The sequence below is a fragment of the Sciurus vulgaris genome, assembly GCF_902686455.1.
Source record: "Sciurus vulgaris genome assembly, chromosome: 13".
Lineage (NCBI taxonomy): Eukaryota > Metazoa > Chordata > Mammalia > Rodentia > Sciuridae > Sciurus > Sciurus vulgaris.
In genome coordinates, this window is record NC_136474.1 from 32,067,609 (window position 1) to 32,078,465 (window position 10,857).

General features: G+C 41.7%; 1 pseudogene across 1 annotated transcript; it reads left to right on the forward strand.

Annotated features, from left to right (window-relative positions):
- The first annotated feature begins 7,314 nt into the window (after positions 1–7,314).
- On the forward strand, positions 7,315–10,193 carry LOC306643102 (SREBP regulating gene protein-like; annotated as a pseudogene). Its single transcript has 2 exons — positions 7,315–7,355; positions 9,209–10,193. The product of its transcript is annotated as an SREBP regulating gene protein-like (transcript).
- Positions 10,194–10,857: the final 664 nt, after the last annotated feature.

Below are 10,857 nucleotides of genomic sequence, written 5' to 3' on the forward strand. Positions count from 1 at the left end.
CATGTAAAGTTTTGGAGGACACCTCACATCCGAACCATAAACTGAGTTTCCATTTCATCCATTTTTTGTTTGATATTTTGAACAGTTTGATTGAAAATGGATAACTGAATTAACTTTGAAGCTGTTGAATCTGAGATTAGTGCTATTACACTATCAAAGAACAATGGATGCCTTTGCAGGGTAGAGAGTCCCATTTTTTCCCCTTCATACTTGGTTAACATCAGATCCAGGACAAAATGGGAATAGTTAGTGTGGCAGGAACTGAATGACTGCAACTGGGAGCTGGGTGAGATCCTGAGAAGTGGCAGGCATTGTGCTGGGTTAGGCTAGCCCAGAGCTTGCAGATGAACTCCAGGGGACTGGAAACTTAGGCTCTAGGTAAAACAATGATAGTAGGAGCAGGTGAGGAATGCCAGCCTCTGACCCTCCAGGGGCCCATTATGCTTTGCTGTCTTTACACACACGTGACAGACTTCATACACCAAGATCAGTGGTCACCCCTGTTTGGAAAGGAATATTTAGAATAGTGGTGAGGATGGGTGTTAAGAAAGTTGCTGAGATGGAGACCCTGTGCTTATAGCAGGGGACACACTCCAGGTGCACAGAGGATACCATTGTGAGAGGTAGTGGTGCTGCAGGACACATTTTGGGGAGAAGAGACTCAGTCCTGAGTCCTCCTAGCCTGTCTCAGACATGGGTAGATTTGGGGATAAACTGACTCAGGCCTGAACTTCACCAGAAGTTTTGTAGGCTGCAGGTAGGGAACAAAGAGGTCCCACTGGTATGTATTTAGGTTATTCCACCATTCATGTGACAGAAAGGAGGGGCAGTTGCTCATCTGCCCACCATGGAGTCACTATGTGGGGTTATACTGGGAGTTGTTTTTTTTTTAACTATTTGTGGGAAGAGTAGGTGTGACTCATTGGATAAAAAACTTAAAAAAATTGAGACTACAGGTTATTTTGTCGTCTGTACCTCTGGATTCTCAACAACTCCTCAGATCTCTCCTCTTCATGTGGAATAGGAATCCCAGTTCCCAGCACATTTAAGATCTGTGTGGATGCTCTGAAGTCCCCTGTGTTTGCTAGATTGAGAATGGCAAAGAATAAAGGCACAATTCTCAGCCTCAAAATCTATTATATTGGAGTATTTTATTGTGTGTCAACAGAGTCCACTTGAGGTGACCAGTGAGGTATGGACTGCAGGGGAAGACTCCACAGAGGGGAGGCATTGTATGGAGTTCAGGCTTCTCAGCTCCAGATAAGTGTGTTACTTACATGGCCATAAGTTGCAGGAGGGGAGTTTCAGTTTGTTCAGCCTTAATTTCCTGTGCCTCACATACCCTTGGTACACAGCAGGTGTTTATTGAGTATTCGAATGTGATAGGAAGGTGTTTCTGGAGTCTCAGAGTTTGAGAGTTGGGAAAGTTTCAGTGAGGAACAGGCCAGCTGGCAGTGCTGACAGAGGCATCTCAGTTTCAGATCCTGGAACTGTGAAGGACCTTTGAAGATTCTTCTAAGCCTCTCTCCATCTTTGCATGGAACAGATGTAGAAATAACCAGAAAGATGTAGAATCTTGTCAAGTGATGGCCAAGACCTTGCTGATGAGGAAGAGGCCTGGCCTGCAGTGCAAGTCCACCATATTAAGTGTATGTGGCTTTTAAATGCTCGGCATTGGTCCCCACCTTACAGCTGAAGGGACAGAAATGTGCAGACAAGAGACTTTTATGAGGTCCCACATATTTGGTTTAGAGTCATTTCTGTGCAGCTCCTCTTGGAGAGCCAGTGGTGGGCATCATCATTAAAGAGGTCTGGGATGTGCCATGGATTTAATCAGATATCAGAATCTCATTTAGCACATTTCATTGCATCTGCAGGACTGTAAATAAGAAATCTCAAAAGGGTCATCCTTCATTCTTGTCTTCCAAGCTGACGGAAAAGGTATTGGAACTTCTTGGAATCCTTTATCAGCTTTGGATAAAATATTAGATTGAGTGAATGAGCTTGTCAGAAAGAACACTGTCAGGAACCATTCCTTCTGCTGGCTGTTGTGTCATGACTGGCTCACTCTGAACGTTTTTCAGGAGGGTACAAAAGTGCACCTTTGCCTTTAGGGTCAAGGGTTGAGGACCTGGCCATTCTGAGGGTAAATTCGAGGTCTTTGTGGCAAATGGTCCCAGTAGTGTACAGGATTGGGGTTCCTGGGACGTCCTGGTCAGCATAGAACAGAAAGAGAAATGGAACCTGGGCACTGTGATTTAGCTTTACATCCTCTCTGATGGGCCTGATGGGGCCATGACAGGGGGGTTCTGTCTCCTCTTGGCTGAAGAGTCTTTGGTGACTGTATATTTTCAAACCTGTTTCCTTTTGTGCAAAATAGAGGAACTCATGTTACTCACTGCCTGGGATTGTCATAATATGATATGGGGTGACACAGGTAGAGTTGTAGGCAGCCTGCCTGACAAAACTCAGCAATGTTCTATTATCATTCAGCTGATGATGACACAATGTGTGGCACCTGTTGCCAAAAGGCTTTTATTCTAGCTAAGGAATACAGTGTGGAGTGTTTGATTTAGTTTCGAAGGAAGCTGTGACTATGGAAGCTTGTTTTGGAGGGACCCAACTGGCTCCCAAAATTGAGAATGAGGAGGATCTCATGTGGGGTATGGAAAAGTTTCGCCTGCCTACCAATCCCCCTGAAGGGAAATACCCTTCATGGTCTGGTATGAATGGGAGCCATTCCCCGAAAGAGAGACAATCGTCTGGCCTCCGAAATCTGGAAGAGAGAACTTGTCAGAGACAAGTCCCTCATTCCCATACTGTTTTTCCCCTTCATAGCTACTCCCCTCTTCCCTTTAATATTTTGGATTTTATTGACATCTGTCCTTGTAAATGGCATCCCTGTTTAATCTACATGATGCTGAATCCCATGCCATCCTGATTCTGTTCAGCTTGCAATGTGTTCACCCAGGCCTGTACATCCTTGTGCCATTGTAGTGCTGGGCCACAAAGTAAAATGTACTTTACCCAGAGCACAGTCCCTTGCCTTCCCTGGAACACAAAATAGTATCTCTGTGGGGATAGAAGTCAGCAGCAAAATAGCTATGTGGTCATAGGCCCCAAGTGGGCTTACTCATCTGTCACCTGGTTGATGGTAGAGAGACTGCCTCCTGTTTTCCACCAATGCTTACATTAAGGCCTACCTGTTCATCTGTGCCCCACACTAGGCATTTCCCACTCTACAGAGTTTGCCAGTCTCTAGGGACAAAGAACTACCTAAATATAAAATTGTAAGTTAATGTTCTTTGCCAAGCCTCCAGTGAATCCTGTGTTTCTCCTGTAGATGCACAGGACTTATTGGAAGATTCCAGATATTGGTCCTTTGTCAGTTTTAAGCAATGTCAACTGGGGGACAGTACTCAGTCTCTCAGCTTCCTATGAAGTCACATTCTCAATAGATATCCTTAATATTTTATGTATTAATGTGTGTGCATGTACATTGATAGAAGTGAACACATGATGTCACCTTCAATGGGTTGAAAATATGCTGACTTTGGCTTTCAAAAGAAGGCTGCTGAAGGACAGAGTCAGAGCTCAGGCTCAGCCCCTGTGTTCTGATGAACTGCTGAACTGACAGCCATGCTGAGGAGTGCCTGCTGGGCCACACCTGGGCTGGCATGGGTCTGTGAATGAAATAACTGCTGACAGGGTCCCAGAGCTGTCCTACACGTTAGTAAGCAGACTGGAAATCACCCAGGGTTTGGAAAAGGCTGCCAGTTCAATTATCTTTAGAGGTCTGTAGATGTTCAGCTGGATTCTGGTTCCCAAATGAGGGGGTCATCTCATTCTGTCCAGAACTCTGGTCTCAGGGGTATCTCTTTGATCCTGTTGGCCCCCTCTTGTCCCTTACCCTTCTTCTGGGACTGTGTGTGTTTGTCCCTTCTTAAGATGTCACCACTGCTACTTTGCCTTCTTGTCAGACTCCCCAGAGTGCTCCTCCTCACCTGGCTGACTCAGCACAGGGTAAGAGAGACTCAGGTGTGGCACAGTCCATGCCACCAAGAGCACTGTGTCCTTTTATGCAAAAGCAGGTGCAAGTCCATCTGTTCTCTAGGAGCTTCCAGCTGGCCCTAAATAGAAAATCCCAGATGATCAGCTGGGTAGAGACTGTTAGAAAAGTCATTATTGACAAGAGGTTGTCTGAGAGTTTGAAGACAGAGGACAAGGAGAATATGCTATATCCCTTTTATGACCCGTTTCCTGTGTGTGCTCCAGTATCCACTGCCTTGGACCCTTTCACATCAGTCAAAGGAAGATTTTCAACACAGATTAACCATTAACACTTTCTCAATTATCCTTTTATTATTATTAAGATGAGCTAGTTTCTCCTTTCATGGTGCAAACAAGTATTCAAAGCTTATGTCTCTCCTGATAAAGCTGAGAGTATGAGCTCTGCCATTGAGACTCTTCTACCTGGAGCCATTTGTGTTGCCTTCAAATCCAGCCCAGTCACTGTGCCTGCAGGATCCTGGCAGACTCTAATTATTCTGCGCCACTCATGCTTCATCTGTGGAAATGCTGTTAATAGTACTAGGTAGTGGGTGGTAATATTTGGAAGTATGAGACACAGCATGAGGCCTGGTCCATGGTAGGTGCACAAAAAGGGGGAAATATTGTTTATTGCAGTGATTTAGAAGTAATAATTCAGCATGTGATGACCTCCAAACAGAAAGCTTTACTTATATGTCACCTAGTCTGAGAAGCTGTCTCCAGCCCCTTGGTCTGTGTGAGAAGCCCTCCAGGGCATCCTCAGCTCTTTACTTTGCTGGTCCACTTCCCTGCTTGACTCATGGGTAATTTTTTGCTTAGTACTTGGCCTTGGATACCCAGAGAAGCTCTGTTTCACTGACCTGTCTGTTCTTGTTGGTAATAAAAATAGGGAGACACGTCAGCTAGCCACAAAGGGTATTTTTCAACTGTGACCTCAGGGTAAGTAGAAAGGACCTGGCTGGCTTAGGGGTCTTTGTTGTGGTGAGAGTGAAAATGAGAATTTGTGATTCACCAGAAATTTTACCTCATTCAGGCCAAGCCGGTTGACTCAGAAGAGCATGAACATATAAGCAAGTCTTTAATGGACTTGGGTGGGGGGACTTTACATTAAGGAGAAAGGGAACAGCACTGATTGAGAGAAACAGAATGAGCCAGGCTTCCACTGAGTGGCTCGTTGGAAGAGCTGGCATTTTCATGGTAATGCTTTAAAGGAGTTTCCTTCATGTGAAAGGCTGTTGTGATATCTCCTGGGCCATCCTAAGTCCAGTTGATCAACACCTATTTATGGTTGATCTGTGGAAAAATGGAAGGGTACAAAATGGCATATTCCATGCATTGTTAAGGTAGAAGAGTAAAAAAAAATTATAGTAACCTTATAAAATAAAACTTTAAAGTTTATCTGAAATGTTGTTCCCCATTCTGGTCTCTTACGATCTCATTTCCAATGAGAGATTGTATCTTTTCCATTAGTAAGGGAAAAACTTGAGAGCTAATGGGTTAAGGAGACATACAAGGAAGCCAAATGTTGTGTGTTTTACATGAAATGGCTCCTTGTGACACCTTCATCTTTCTTGATGTTTGACAACAGTAGGACTTCTCATGTCAAATCCGATATCATTTGTAAAGCAGTAGGTTCAGGAGTATTACACTTTCTTCTTCACAATCGTTTCTCATTGCATTGTTCTAGGTAGGCTAAATAGATGTCTCTTTTGAAATCCCACCAATTTATTAGATATTTGTTTTTGTTCCCAAGTTTGTGAACAATCTGCATTTACAATACCCATGCCAGTTATATGAGTTAACCAAGGTTAATACCCTTTGGAAACCAACCAATCATGTTTATCCATAGCACCATTGAGATTATTACAAGTACCCACTACTTCTAGTTGAGGCATGTTGGTTCCACTCCTTTTATTCATGCTGAGATGTTGGCAGGTTGTTCCACTCTGTGATAGTTTTTTGCACCAAGTAAGTATTTATAATCTTACCATTTTACAAAGAGAGTTTCAATATTTGCATCAAATCTAATCATATGCCTTTTTATTTTCATCATTATTGTCATTTCAGATAATACATGTGTGGTCTCTTTTGTCTCTGATGAACAAAATCTTTCCCAAATGTACATCTGGATGGGATGTAAACAAGTCAGAACAAGTGAACAGTGGATTCTTTACCACTTAAAGCATTTGGAGAACTACCTTACCATGCTAAAGTTCATTTTTAGAGCTTTCTCTAGTGCTTCTGCCACAATCCAACACAAGGGGCAACACATTAGATGTTGTCAGGCAGCAGTGTGTCACACTCCACATTTCTAAGCAATATACATAGTCCTGTTATCCTATTTAAAGGGCAGTTATTTTCAAACATCAATAATTTGAAATATAGCACATTTCTACATATAAAATGACAAACTACTTCAAGAGAATACTTTCATGAATGCATTTCTTATATTACATACCTGTTATGTACATACTGCTTTCCATTGAACATTTAGTAAAAGTGACTTTTGCAGTTTGCAGTAGTTTGTCGTGTTCACAATAAATTTTTAAATATTTCAAATGATCTCATCACTAACCAATTACCTTTATCAAAAGAATAACACTGTAGAAATATAATATTTACCTCAAAATTAACCAAAAGTGGTCAATTAGTTGCTCAATTTAATGTATAAGACACCTCTAGTTGTCCTAATAAATAGGACAACGGACATACTTGGCTAATATTAACCACTACTTGTCTTGAGGAGTTTACTCCAGGGCAACTGGTAGAGTTTAAGTGTGCACAAACTCCTCCCTGCTCAGATCATAAGAAATCAAATGTCCTTCTATTTTCACAGTATTAGTGTTACTTCAAGGTAGGTAAAGCTGTTTGTTATGATGGTTTAGATATTGGTATTCCTCAAAAATTCATATGTGAGACCATTCAAGAAAATTTACAGGTGACATGATTTGGTTATAAGGTAATAAAGCATTTATTCCCTTGCTAGGGATGAACTGGACTAACTGTAGGCAGGTAGGGTATGGCTGGAAGAGGTGGTTCACTGAGGGTGTGCCTTGACAAGTGTAGCTCTTTCTGCTTCCTAGTTGTCATGGTCTGAGCTGCCTTCCTCCATCACATCCTTTCACCCTGATATTCTGCCTCTCCTTGGGCCCTGAGTTAATGTAGTAGGCAGTCTATGAACTGAGACCTCTAAAACCATCAGCATCAAGTAAACCTGATGATCCTCCTCTAAAATGGTTCTTGTCAGTTCTTTTGGTCACAGTGATGGAAAATCTTACTAAAAATCCTAATCCAGGGAACAAGAGGTATGACTGCTTCTATGACTCCTATGGGAATTCATTCTCTAGCATGCTTATGTCAGTGTGTCCTGAGGTTCTTATTTTTCTAATAGATTATCATTTGTGCAGGGACAACATGTCAAAAGAGAAACCAGTCCCCTCCAAATTGTTTTGGTTATAATTGCACTCCGAATTTAATATACCATCTAAAGCCCTGTCTATATATCGGGAAGAACCCCACACATTTGTTCATTTGATAGAAGTTAAAACCCTGCAAGATGCTGGAAAGCAAAGAGCAATTTGGTGATAGAAGACCCAGAGGGTACATTTAATTCTTAATATCTTTCCTTCTGAATAGCAGCAGGAAGTAATAGAAAACCATATGAGGAATCTGTATGGATTTTCTTTGTTGTTTTAACTGTAAGGTCTGAATAAGAATGATGAGTTTGCTTTGGGACACAAGTGTGTGTGGGGAGAACATTTGCTTCTATGATATTATAACATTAACTGTTGCATTCCCTGCTTTTATGGCACATTTTTTATAAAACTGCTTCCACCTGTGAATCATTTAGTCACAGGGTTATCTACAGGCACATTCTTTAGTTTTAGCTGGCTATAAAGTTTGTTCAATAATATCCACACATTGGTATTTTAGAGGGGCTCATATGTGGAACCTCTGTGGATGTTTTTTTCTTGTTTTAACTATAATGTCTGTATAAAAATGATGAATTTTGTTTTGGGACAGAAGTGTGGGTGTGGAGAACATTTGCTTCTATGATATTATCACGGTAACTGTTGCATTCCTTGTTTTTATGGCATCTTTTTTATAAAACTGCTTCCACCTGTGAATAATTTAGCCACAGGGTTATCTATAGACACATCTTTTAGTTTTAGCTGGCTATAAAGTTTGTTCCATTATGTACACACATTGCTCTTTTAGATGGGGCTCTGTTCAGGAATAGAGTAGCTAGATTTAAAGTTTGATATCCCTGCAAATATTTGATATCAGGAGTATCTAACAGTGATGATTATGAACCAGTGATGATTTTTGGCTTCTAAAACTGTCTAGACATGGAGAGAGGACCTGGACCTCCACATGCTGTCCCGAGATTAATTGGGAGGACTTGTTAACTACCAAAGGAGTCATGGCCATTTTTTATAAACAGCTTGGTAACCCCTGACTCATAGGATCTAGCTGTTTGGAAAAATGAGTTACTAGTCTCGGGATGACCCCACTTTTGGGGTTTAGACCCCTAAAGTTAAACTCAGTCTTTTGCATATGACTTTTTATTTACCCATATGATGGCATGTTTGTCTTTGGGTATACTTTTCTTTTGGGCATTCAAGGCTGAGCAGATGGTGCGTTTCTACTGTGAAGGTCAGTCAAGGATCTTCAGGGGTTATTTTTTAGGGTATACAATTACATGTGAATAAGATTTTAATTCCTAGTAATCTTATATTTGAATGAACACCCAGGAAGGAGATTATCCTTTTAACTTTTTCACATATATTTTTTTTTACTAATTTTTACACACAACAATTTATAAAAACACATTTAAGGGACCCAAATATATTGTCTTTTATAGACTGTAAGAAACCAAGAATACTTGAATTTATAATTAGCAATGAATGTTTCAATATTTTAACTTACAAGCTTAGCTGAGCACTGCAAGGCCAGCGTTGTAGCAAGTGGTGTGGCTGCTGCGCATGAAGGGGGCATGCTACTGGGTCTCAGGCTCTGATTTTGCTCCACTCTCTGACTGTACCACCCCCATCTCAATCAAGCTGGTGAACCTGGCTGCCATAGTGTGGCATTGGCTCCTGCAGAAGAGGTCCATGCTGGTTCTGATCTTCAGGCTCTGGCTGGTCTGAATCCTTAGAAGGACCTTGAAGCAGGAAGAGAGGACAGTGAGAGATATAAATCTCCAGGCTCAGGACCACAACCAATCCATTCCATAAAAAGTACAATTTAACATGGGCAATAGCAGCCAGCCAAGCATTCAGTGCCAGAACTCCTTTCAAGGGAAGCACCTTATCATGGATGACCTAGGGTTTGTCTGTGAAAGGAAGATTCTACTGACCATGGCTACTGTGATGTCAACCAACTCCAGCATAAAGCAGTATTGCTGCGATAGCTGCCTGCAGCACCTATGAGTACTGTGTGTCCTGCTGCCTTCGGCCCAATAAGCAACTCTTCCTGTAGTGCTTCCTCAAAAGGGCAGTTGTGGCATTTCAGAACCTGTTCATGGCAGTGGAATATCACTTCCAATTGTGCTTGGCTAAGTGCAGGACCTCTTCCCAGAATGTGCAGCATGAGAACCCCTACCAGGACCCAATAGCCAAGTTCTGCTAGGGAGAGAGCCCACCCAAGTTCTTCCACATGTGATGGCCTGCTGCAGCCTGAGCACTGAGACACTGCCAGAAGATGTGCCACCTGGAACCACACTTAAGGGTCCAGGTCAGTCCTGGACAAGGTGGTGTGGGGACACATTGACTGTGACCACTTCCATGCTGCTCACTTGCTTTGCCTACCACCTGGGCTGCAACTGGTGGAGCTCTTCTATAAAGTGGACTGTAACCTCTGGCTGGGCCCATGCAGGAAAGAACTGCAGGCTGAGCTGGGAGTGGTGTTGTCCCTGGGAGACTCAGCCTTAGCACCCACACAGTGACCTGGAACTTGTGTTCATTAGGTGCCATGTGTTCACTACTATTTTGATCTGGGCTCTTCTGTGTAAAATATTTTTTTATATTCCTTTGTAATAGTAGGAAAAACATAATGCATGCAGGAAAATGCCTTACCATTCTAGTTGAATATATTCAAGGAAATTTTGAAAACATATTTAAACTTACAAATGACTCAGTTGTTTTACCCCTTATATAGTTTTGAGATTTTAAACTCTATGATAAGTAGTTTTACAAATATTTATCTTACTTACATTTAATGTATTTTTAATAGTTGATTATAGATTTCCCATGGAAATCAAGAAACCAGTCATTTTCAATTGCTTCACTGTCAGAGAATACAGTAAGAGTCATCATCATACCTGAAATACAGAAAACAGTAGTCATTGCATCACTTCAACATTCAACAAGGATAAATACAGCCTTGGTTGGTGAGCAACCCAGGCAAGAATGTGTGCTAACAATTTTGAAAACAACTTTAATTTTAATACAAGTGGGAGACTCAGAAGAGAGAAAATCACCAAAACCTGTAGGTGCTTCCTGTAATTGCAAGTGGAGGATTATTTTAAAATTCTTTATAAGGAATTCTTTAAAGTAGGCATGTCAATCACCTGCCATGCCACACATAACATATGACTTCTCCAGTGTGATAACAATCTGGGTTCCTGGACACCTGTGGGCATTTAGACCATGTCACTTCATGGAGGAATTAATTTTCAGATACTACTAGAGGGTCCAGGTCTTCTCAAGTAGGGACAATCAGTCTTCCCTTTACCAGTGTGGCCATAGGAGTCTGACTGGAATATTTTTGTAGTCTTTTATGTATTCTGACTGAGGGCCATAAAGA